Below are 12462 nucleotides of genomic sequence, written 5' to 3'. Positions count from 1 at the left end.
ATAACAAAAAAAAAACAAAAAAAAAAAAAAAAAAAAAAAAAAAAAAAAAAAAGAAAAGCCTCTTTTCATCCTTAAAGTGGTTATCCATTGAGGCACCAATTAGCCTTATAAAGAAACTAAGATGGGAAGAAACAATGTGTTGACATACATTGAAAGACTAGAAGATGAAATACTGATGAACATTTTAATTTATCTTAAATATCTTTTGTTTTTCAGTTCTAATTTGAATGTAACTAAGCAGAAAGAGAAATGCTTAAATATCATTTTATTTGAGTCTTTAGATCAAAGATGATCTTGAAGTACTAGGTATTAATGAAGCATGAAAATTTCAAGCAAAAGTACATTTCACATAGATGTAGGAAACATCTATTTTTTAGGATGCCTGATCAACCATATTACCAACTCAAAACAAATCATTGGTTTTTCTCCAAGATCCCTTGTAATTTTAATTTGTAATTCACTTTTTGTGGGTAAAATTGACATATTTTCAAATAGATATATGTTAATATTTTGAAATTTTACTATATCATTCAAACCAGACTACAACAACCAGAGTATATTAAACTATAGAAAATACGAAAAACCAATGTATACTTCTGTAGAAGACTCTAACCTTTATGTTTGCTAGGTCCTTTTTGAAAATGCAGTGTACCTATCCATTCTTTAGTTTATTGAAGATTGAGAAGATTTTAATCAAGAAAGTGAGAATGCCAGAAAAACTACTTATTTAAGCATTATTTTTTTGATACAAGATTGTGCTACATTTTTAGGCTGGTTTCAAGCCATAGAATCAAGTAATTTTTCCACCTCAGCCTCTTGAATAGCTGGTACTTCAGGCATGAGCCATCATGTCCAACTTTAACATAAATATTTTTTTCTGCAAGGATGATTGTAAATAACAAATCATCAATCACTTAAGAATTGATGTGTTTTGGTCCTTCCCCATTCCCCTGCCCTCCCTTCAACCAAGACCTGTCACGTAAAGGCACAAGATCCCAATGACGAATGTAACTGTACTGTATACCTAAAATGTACCAATAACAAAAAATTGGTGTGACATAAAGAAATGCATGGGAGTTAGCAATGGGAAGAAAATGTAAGACCTTCTGAGACAAAACATGTCATGACACATAAAAGAGATTAGAGGAAAGTTGCTGGGAGTGCAGAGAGCAGAAATTGCGTGAGAGGTAGTATGACCAACATTGTGTTATGGCGAATCACTCGAGTAGGGAACATTGCAGGCCTATTGTAGACCTGATTTAAAAAATGTCATTGGCTCTGGATTTTCTTGAATCCTGAGTGGTTCTTGTAAAAGGGCTTCATTTCCCTTCAGGCGATGCTCTGAAATAGTATGTGCTTTTCCTGTCTCTCCTGTCCAGTCTTAGAAATACATAAACATAGTTTTGCTTTTATAACAACCTGAAAAAGTCCAATTTACCTGACAGTCAATCTTAAATTAGGCAAACAAAAGCTCTGTTATGTAGTCACTGATAAATACATAGCATACTGATCACTAACACAGGAATGGCATTTTCATACATGAAGACTCTAAGGACAGTTCCATAGAAATATATAGCCACTACTGGAAAAGCAGGTAAAACTTCATAAATATGACTATTATCATTTCACTTATTAGTATATCACTTGTTTTTTAATATAGCTATGGAGATAATAATTCTCAATAATTTAAAGTATTACCACCTATGAATGATAAGTTTTTGGTATAATGAGGTGATGACACTGAGTTAAAAAATTGGAAATATCTATTTCTTTCGTTATTTTCAGAAAACACAAATTCCTTCTAATATTATTCTTTTCCATGAAATGTATAGAATAAATAAGCATATTTATCTATTACCCTTTCTTATTAATGAAGACAAATTAAATTATTTAAAGAAGAATTGATATTCCAATTATATAGTTGTAAATATTAAATATTATATCACATCCTCCTTTTAATATTACTAATATCTTTGCAAAATTTTCAATAGACATGAAGCTTCCTTACCACTAATAGGTTGAGGATTGATGTGATCAACATGAACTGGCCATCTTCAAATAAATGAATGTCAAATATCTCATTCTTTTCACCAATTCACAGGATCCTTCAACAACAACAACAAAAATGCTCTGAATTATGTAAGCAAGTAGTTCCTGAAAAGTATTTGATTGTATTTCTATTCAACAAAGCATTGCACTCAATACCATGAAGCAATTAGTCAGACTAGAAATTAATTAAGAAGCTTTACTTCCATGTTACTGTGCTTAATTCCTGAAATCAGCATTAAAAGAATAAGAGACTTATTATCCTAAAGCCCGGCATAAATGGGTCCTTGACTTTTTTTCTGCATGGATTTCTATAATTTAAGCAATATTCTCAGTTGCATCAATTTTCTCTTAAAAAGAAAACTATCATTTATATAAAGGTAAAACCTCACTTTGAAGACATTATAAACAATATATTAACCTGTAATTATGATATATTACTGGAAACTATGAAATGCCAGGGAATTATTTCAAAGTAATTTTATGCCAATAGTATTTATAATTAAATAATTTCATATAAAGTTAAAAATGTTTCTGTAGATAAATCTATTTCTAGAATGAGAAATCAACATAAGCATATTTTCTTCACAATTAGAAATGTAACACTAGCTTTTTATACTGTAATCCAAACATATTTTATTCTTGCAGTTTTATATCATAATTGTTGTATACATAAACTTATATTAACTTTTCTAATATTTATTTACCCTAACCCATAAAATAAAATGAGAGGTTTATAGAAACTTCCTGAGCAACAGAAAAAAAAAAAGATACAGAAAAATTTCAATGGAAATTTGAATATTTTAGCTGAGTTAATCTATTATGCTCCCCCAGTACTGTTCCACTTTATACAATTCATATCATAAGATGAAAACTATATATTACATTATTTCTCATTTAAATATAGCCGGTGAAAAGTGGGTTTTCTAAGTGCCGGGGATTTAGCTCAGTGGTTCAGTGGTTCAATCCCCGGTACCCCTCCACCAAAAAGTGGGTTTTCTAAATAAGTGATAATGTATTCATTGTCTTGTCCTAAGTATATTCTTGGGTCCCTGTAACTCAGGTTTTGAGGGTGGATATCTTGAAGTGGTAGTTTGTTAAAAAGTAGGGCAAGGAGGGGTGGGTGCCTGGCAGTTGCCCTTGGGGTGAAAAGAGATTTGCTCAGAGGGACTGAGTTGTATATCAAAGTCTATTACGAGTAGAACTTGTTTGGATATGTTTCCAAAGTGTTGCTGGATTGTGTTTTACTGAAAGATAATTAATTTCCCTATCCCTAGTTTCATAATTGTTCATCTCAGATGAAAATATCTTTAGTTTCTTCTATCTCATATATCATAATTTCTTATTTTTTCATAAGATGTGCTAAGCCTTCATCAGTGCCCTAGAATGTATATAAAATCCAGTCCCTCTCCCCTGAAATATTGATTACAATCACCTCTTTTCTAGTATATATTCAAACTTTCTATTAGCCTCTTCCCCTCTCAGCAGATGTGGAAGTCATTACTGGCCTCCTACCAGTGATCTTCACTTCTCTTTCTTCTTAGCTAGTTTTACCATATCTCCATGATAAAGCCCTGAAGTGCCCAGATTCCTTGTTTCTCAGTCTCTCATGCAATAGTGGAGAAAGCTGGAAAAGGCTACAGAATCTTTTCCAAAAGATAGTACTCACTGATAAGAGAGAGGCATGTAAAGAACAACTCTCCTTCACTTTTTCCAGCCTTGAAAGCTGACTTGTGAGAACAGGAGGCTTGGGGCTGCAACAGCCATCTTACAACCGTAATGGACAAAGCTGGAGGGCATACTGAGAAATGGTATCTGGATATGATGGAAAGAGCCTGAGACCTTGGTGTCATCACTGAGCTATTGAGTAAGATGTTTTAACTATTTCTGGTCTTCTTCCTGTGTAAGGCATCAACACTTATTCTCTAAGAAATTTTTTCTTGGAGATTCTGTTAAGTGCATTAGGAAGCATTCAAATTTATTTTGAATGAGGCTGCCTTATTTGGATGAACCACTGTTTTGTTTTTTCCTTTTGTTGTTGTTTTTTTTTAAGTACTTGGATCGAACTCAGGACCTTGGGCCTGCCAAGCAGGCATGGTGGCACTGAGCTAAATCCCCTGCCCCTGCCCCTCTTTTTCTTCTTTTTATAATCACAAGCATATATAGTATCAATCGCAGCAGACATTTTGATGCATGAAGTGACTTCAAAAATGGAAAACATATTTCTGTTATGAAAAAACAGACTTAAGAGCACGGGTCTCGGATACCCATAGATCTACCACTTCTCAGTTGCCGATCTTACAAGTTCTTTTAAATAAAATTAAAGAAAAACTTCTATCTTGTTTAAACTATTTTCATTTTGCTTTGCTTTCCGTTATAAGGTATTTGAAATAAATCCTTATATATGTAATGCAATTATAATGAAACATGAATAAAATTTATAGTTGGATATATTTGGATGAAAACCTATGTGCCTTTAAAAGTGTGAAAGTTGCAGATTTTTCTCTAAAATATTAGTGTAAATTTATGATTCTACCATATTATGTTTTCACTATGTATTCATCAGTTCTGATTCGTATTAATGCTTTAAAAGTTTTGTCATCTTATTTTACACTAGTGTTTATTGTTGTGAATAGCTTGTTTAAAACAGAAAGGTTTAACATCTCTATTTCTTCCTAGTCAATCTATCCTTCTTGTCCTATAAATTATCCAAGAATTTATTTTATCTGTTCTCTGTAGAATTGTCCTTTTGTTACTGATTTACATTATGCTAAAGGGATTTTGTCTTAGCTTGTCATTTGTTTTGCTGATTTTACTTTTTTTTTTTTTTTTGGTTAGTGTATTAGTTGTTTTTCATGTGGGTGACACAAAATACTCAACATTCACAAGTTAAAGAAAGAAAGGTTTATCTTAGCTCACAGTTTGTAGAGGTTTCAATCCATAATTTATTGGCTCCAAGGCAAGATTTCATGGCAGAGAGTAATTGTAGAGGAGAAACAGTTCATGATGTGGCAGGCAAAAGGAAGCCAGCATCAAATGGAAACAGCAAACCTGCCTTTTTTCTTGTCCCTTTTATCCCAGCAGGGCTACAAGCCTTTTGGGTGTTACCATCCATACCCAGGGTGGGGTGTCTGTCTTCACTAAATTCATTCAGACACACCCAGAACTATGTTAATTCCAATCATGGGACTTAATTTAATACCACACACGATTAATTCCAATATCATGTATCCTAGATCCAGAAACTCTGAAAAGCACCACCAATGAGTTCATAAGGCTTTAGGGGACACTAGATATAAGCCATAAGAGTTTGTTTTATTTTTTCTTTGTTTTAATACATTTTGTGCCATGGAAATACAAGAAATATTTACTTGGTGAATTATCAGTTTAATCTGTATGGTTTCCAGGAGTTTTTCTTTTATTTGGAAAGACTTTACCCATGCCAAATTCCAATAATTGTTTATACATGTACATGAATAATAGAAATTTAACAAATATGAACTTTTTAGATATTTAAAAAAATTTAACTGAAACATAAATGCATATAAATTACAAATGTTAACAGGTCATGAAATGTTTGATACATATATACGATGTGTAATATTTAAATTGGATTATAAATGTTTATCTCCTTGTTTATCTTTTTTATGGTGAAACTTCCTTTATATATTTTGATGTATCTCAAATTTATTTTGAAAAGTTTCATAAGTAGTACAGCATTTTTTCTCTCAAAAGTTTGCTTAATTTTTCCAAAATCATTTGCTGAAAAATCAGACATTTTTATGCAATTTGGTTGCCATTTTATTATATGAGTTTTTCTTGACAATAGCACAGCACATTCCATGAAGAAATATTTAATGTATATTTGTAGAAGAAATAAAATAATAATGTAAAGTATCACCACAAATCCAGTTGTTATTTTAATTAGTATCTCATTGTATTTATGGGTTAATATAGGAAGAACTGATAAAAATGCAGTACTATATAGCATTTACTAACCCAGAAACATGGAATGTGTTTAAATGGTATTTTATGTAATAATGTACAGTTTTTAGTTTAATTCTGTTTGCTTTTAGGTTCCTTATCTCATTTTCTCTGTGTTGTTTATTTCCTCAATAGAGTTTTACTTTTCTGTCTTCCTTGTTCTACATCCTATGCATGCTAAATATTCTCTGCCCCATACTTGCTTGCTATGTAATATTTCTATGAGGATTTTCTCAGCTTGGGAGGCCTACATTATCATATAGATCTAATTGTATAACAAAGGTATAAGTGGGCTTGCCGTCTGTCAAATCTATCTTAACTTTATGAAGGATTTTTCAAACTCAATATGAATATCTTTGAAAAGTTTGGATCCATGAGATCTACTTTAAATCTTTAAATATCTCATAACTGCATAAGGGATCGATTGCAGGATATCCCCAATTAAAAAAAAAAATACTGTTCTTGCTATTGAGTTTAAGAGAGCTGGAGAAACACATCCAAGTTACATGAAACAGTTTCTCTCTTCAAAGATGCTACACTATTATTTTGGAGACCAGATAGAGAATCACAAAACAAGTAGAAATAATACTAGACAGAATTGACATAAGTAGCAAGACATGTCTGACAAAGTATTTATAGAACAAAGTCTTTAACTACTCTTTGGGCCACAGGTTCCTTTGTGATGATAGCTATAGCCACTTTTCCTGGAGACAGTAAAAATAATACTGGGATGAGGTATTCAGGGGGATTCTAAAGGTTGAATTAGAATCTTTAGTAGTTCTTCCAAAAGGAAACCATCTGCAAAAATTGTTTTAAGTAAAATATTAAATTATATGTATTAGTCATAGTCCCCACAAGAAAGCTTTGAGTAAAAATACCTTAATAGAGGAGTGACTTATTGAGGAATGGACAGATTTGACGGGACCAAAATGAAAATGAGATGTCAAGGCATGTAAAGACTGGCAACAGGAGGAAGTGGTTACTGTTCTTGGGCCTCTGCAAGAGACAAAGGGGAGGCTTTTTGAACTCAGGAATTATGGAGACTGGTAGAAGGGCTGGAGCTGCTGCCACAGATCAGCAGAGCTGGATGGAATAGGGAAGATATGCCCAGAATTTTCTCTTCTCTCAAATTTCCAGTCTCCTGTCAATGGGAAGTTAACCAGCAAAGGTGCCCAATGATACTTTTCTATGGGAAAAGAACGGAAAAGAAAGGGGTGGAGAAGAAATCTAGATTGGGGTGAGAGTGGAACAAACAGAAACGAACCAGCACAGTGGTCTTTAAGACGTTGCCTTCTTTCCTACTTCATACATACTATATAAAGTGGCAATGAGCTAAATAAATATTGTATTTTAAAATATTGTATGAGTACTTAATGTTTCTTCTGTATTTCCTGGTCTATATTCAAATGGATGATGAGGATAGGAAGGCTCATTCTAGTAGAGAAATAAGATAGAATGTAAAGAGGAAAAGAGGATTTTTTTCTTAAATGATTACTTTTGCACCTCATTTGAGATATAAACACATCTTCGTTTTGTACTAGGTCATGAAAATTATACAGCCAGCCCTCCCTCTGAGCATGGCAAGGTCTCTTCACTCTCTACAGGAGGTCTTCATATACTATTAATGAAAATAGTAAAAGTGATAATCGTATCTATCCATTTTACTGAGAACTTTAAAATATTCAAGATATTGTAGCTTTTCTTTCTTCAACACATTTTCTGACTCACTTTAGAGAATATGGACATGCATACCTCTGGATAAGGAAATAGTGAAACTAGAAATGATGTGCCCAATATATTATATAAATGAAAGCTAGATTCAGGACAAAACCAAGATGTCATTAATGCAGGTTCAGATGTCATTAATCCCCGAAATGTTTGGATGCCGTGAATTGTAGGTCATGATCACAACCCACCAACAGCAATAACACAGGAGCCTTTCTTGAATCTTTTTTTTCCCCCTCAGAAAATGAAATGTAAGGTCTCAGCTAAAATACATCCTAAGAGTTGTCAGTAGGGAACAGGAATCAAACTGACGCCATAACATCAGGAACTAGAGGAAAAATGCTTTAGAGCAACTATAAGCTCAGGATGGATGAAAGTCCTAAAGTATAGGTGAGCATGAGGAATTCAAATTTCACACGATTCATTTCATGATTCTGGTCTAATATGGTTCAATATCATGGAGTGATGGTACTGGGTGCTTCTTGATGTCAATATCAAGTGAATAGCTTTAGTGTTACATATTTTGTTTATTGAACTGGTGATTTTTAGAAAAAATAAGGTATCACTAAACACATCATTTTGCACGTATTTGTGGGAGGTAGGCCCACCAGAAGCACTGCTTCTATAATTTTCTATCCTGTAGCTTCTCTAGCTTCAAGGACAAAAGTTTTGAATTAGCTTTGCCACCTGTAATCTGGGTACATTGCAACAGAGTACTCAAATTTTGTCAGGGAGATTTCTTCTAATAACTTATTCATAGGAATGTTTTCTCTTAAATTTATTCTTTGAAGACAAAAAGAAATACAAATGTAGGAATAATTGTTGACTAACAAGAATATATGTTCAATTTCTCTATCTTTCTTCACACATTATATATTGACCTGACTCATATTTTTAAAATAGATATTGTGTTAAAAATCCAAGTCAATATTGACAGGAAATTAAAAGCAAAATTGTTTTTATGGAGAAAAATTCAAGAAGCTGTTTGTTGTCATTTTTAATGTTTTGTATTGTATTGTCATTTTTAAGGTTTTGTATTATATTTTTTTAGAACAGATAATTCTAGAAATAACTGTTTCAAGTATTATGCTCCCGATGGATGAATTTAAACTGGCCTTCTGAAGATAGGAAAATTTCTGTTAAATCAAATTCTTTTACCTCAAAATTAAAAGATAACATCAATAATTTGTTCAAAATATTTAGAAAGAATTAGCAATCCACTATTTCTATCAATAGATAGAAATTGAAAATTTTAAAATTGTATGAATTTGGTGATTATTGGCCACATATCCTAGATGATGAATTTACTCTGTATCACTAACTTCTGACCATAGGTTGAGTTAGTGATTAAAGGAAAAAATAATCTATTCCTTCAGTCTGACTTTAGCCCCGTTAGGATGTCATTCTCTCTGACAGGGCAAAGAATGCTCAGCTGTCAGTTTTTATGACAAGAACAGTATTCTCTCATATGTATTCTAGTACCCTACTTCAAAGCAAACTTGCACTTCAACAGTCTCAGTAGAATAACACATTTGTCTTTTATTTGTCTCAATACTGAGTCAAGGGAGCTTTCTATACCAGCAGTTTTCCCGAAGAAGGAGAAAAAAAAAATCAACATTAAAAACAACCACCTACACAGCCCTCTAAACATGGCTTTCTGAGTTAAAGTATAAAGATTTGCAATGAGAGAAAATCACATAGAATGTCTATTTCAGTGTAGAGACAAGGAACTAAAGAGGAAACCCAAAATAGGAGAGATGGAAGCAGCACTGCCAGTGATTCAGTAGAGGACCTTTAGTAAAATCACTTAACCTCTTCTCATTGCCTTTCAAACGAATGCAGACCTGTCCTCACCTTCCAGCCCTTTAATCCCTTCCTCCCATTTATATTGCTTCTTTTGCTTCCCCTGGGCCTCTTTTAGTCCCCTCCTTCTTTTCATTATGACTAAACGTATTTCTTTTCTTAATCTCTTTCCTGGGTAGTTTATTTTTTCTTTCCCTCCTCATCTTGCTGTATATGCCTGGAATGATTCTAGTGAGTCAGAGGTATCCTTTTAGAATCAGTTTCCTAACAGCCTTCCTGCAACAAGCTGTAAGTTGCTTACTCTTTTAATTTGGGAAATTCTTAAAGTGAATAAGAACTTTTCTTACTTTTATTTCGAAAATTTTGGCTCATTATATATAGAAATTTATCAAACTTGCTTATGAACTGCATTAGTAAGATTTTGCTTAGCAAGAGAAATACTGTTTATTCAGAGCAATTACATCTGCAGTCTCTGTTCCCTTCCAATTTCCTAGCCTGTGTCATGTGCACAGAAATACTTTTTTTGAAAATGACACACTTATCCTAGATGTAGACAGAAGAGTAGTTCAGATATTAGATGAAACAGAGTATGGGAATAATTAAAGATTAGATTTTACTCTGATGATGAGATTAAACATACTGCTCTAATCCCATATCGTGTGTGTGTGTATAAATATTTTACCAATACCATTGGCTTTATTAAACTATTAAATGTTTAGAATTATTTTTAGCTATATTAGTGCTGCAGACTGTAGACGTTTATTATATGTGGTAAAAAGGCAAAAGATTACATATATAAACAGTGAAAATTTATTAATAATATTCTTAAGCTCTGTCTATTTTTTTCTAAGGACTAAATTGAATTAATTAGGAACAAACAAAGCCCCAGAATGTCACAATTACTATTTTTGCAGCTTTGGTGATTGAATTCAGGCCTCCTACATGCTAGGCAAGTGTTCTATCACTAAGCTATACCTCTGGCACAAAAGCTATAAATTTTGACATGGAAAACTGCTTCCTCTGCAACTTAAGTTGGGCTGAAAATCGATGCAGAAGTATAATATAGAGACAAAAAAAATACTGGTATCAATACTGGTTTCAGGATGCTTCTTGTTATATTTTTTTCAACAATAATCACCGAGGAGAAAGATAGAAAGAGCAACTTACAGCTTTTTCTTGACAGCATTGTGCATTCTCTTTTACAGACAAGAAGTATTAGATGAGTTGCATCATGTAAGAACTGCCTTAGGACTGATATTTTTGCTGCTGTCCCAGCCCCAAAGTCAATAAAGGTAATTATAATAGACAAAAAATCCAATGACTAGTACAGCACTCTATCATCTCTATGATTTTTAAAAATGTTTCCATTTTTCTGTTGAAATGATCCTGGATATCTGTAATTCCAACATGCAGGGCACTGAATCAAAAAGATGAGTTCAAAGCCAGCTTGGGCAACTTTGGGAATTCAAGGTGGGCCTAGATTACATAGCAAGCTCCTGACTCAAAAGCAAACAAAAACAAATTTAAAATCTTTCCAAATACAATGTATTCGAATTTTCTTTCGATTTTATTTTTAACTGCTGTTTTTTTATCATTTTAATTTGAAAATATTTATAGTGCTTGCAATATAGATTTTGCTCACGTATTAACAACCTTACACCTGCAAGCAGATACAATTCCACTGAGCTAAATCCCTGGCCCTGTGGCTCTCTTTATTTTCTCTTTCCTAGCTCATGGATTCAGAATTATTTTAAGATGACCATACATTTAAAATGTTTTATTATTTCAGTTCTTATAAAATTATTTGGAAGTGGGCCAGGTATTTAGCTCAGTGGAGCCGCCACCTGTCTTGAAAGCATGCAAGGTCCCGAGTTTGATCCCTGGTATAAAAAACAAACAAACAAACAAACAAATTGGAAGTATGAGGAAAAAAGAGAAATGTTTTGATATTCTTAGGGGATTTTCCTGGAAAAATGTTAGTAATATTGACTTTTTATATTGTTTTACCCATACAAGTCAGTATCTTATTGTCAACTTGATTTTTTTAAGCAGACTTAAAATGTTATCTAGAACCAAACAACTCAAATGATGAGTTGACATAGAACTTGCATTTTAGACCATGCATGTTTTTTCAAAACCTTAGATATAACACAATAAATAAACCTAAGAAGAATCAAAGAAAAATGTGGACTGTCTAGAGACTATGCAAATATCAATTTCAAAAAGGAAGTGTGACTATTTGAATATCAAAAAAAATAGAATTCTCAGGAAAGAAAATTACTGAAAAGAAAGAGGCCAGTCCATATTAGTAAAAAAATTAGTCGAAGAATGTAGCTCAGTGGTAGAGCATTAGCCTAATACATGTGAAGTTGTGAATTAGATCTCCGACCCTGACCCCAAAGAATCACCGAAAAATGTACTATAATACTAACATGTGTGCACCAAACAATAGAGTGTCATGTCCAAGAGGTTTAAAAGCTGATAAAGATGAAAGAAGAAATAAAGAAATCCACCATTACATTTGAGACTTCAATATGTCATTCTCAATAACTAATAAGAAGAGTACTGGACAGAATAACAGCAAGGATATCTAAGAAATGAACAATGTAAGTGACCAAAAAGTTCTAATCAACATATAAGGAACAATTTACACCCAAACAGAATATATATTTTTTTTCAAGAACATATGAACCATCACTGTGGTACACCATATCCTGAGCCACAAACAAATCTCAAAATATTTTAAAGTGTGGAAACTACAGGAAGTATAGTATATTCTCTGACGATTATAGAATCCAATTTGAAATAAGTAATGAAAACAAGAAAATATACAAGCACTTGGAAATTGAGCAACATACTTCTAAGTAATCTATGAGCCAAAGAGGAACTCTCAAAGGAGACAAA

The sequence above is a fragment of the Fukomys damarensis genome, unplaced genomic scaffold (genome assembly GCF_012274545.1).
Source record: "Fukomys damarensis isolate Sample0158 unplaced genomic scaffold, DMR_v1.0_HiC HiC_scaffold_39, whole genome shotgun sequence".
Taxonomy (NCBI): Eukaryota; Metazoa; Chordata; class Mammalia; order Rodentia; family Bathyergidae; genus Fukomys; species Fukomys damarensis.
The sequence above is the reverse complement of the archived record's forward strand: the minus strand, read 5'-3'. Positions refer to the sequence as shown.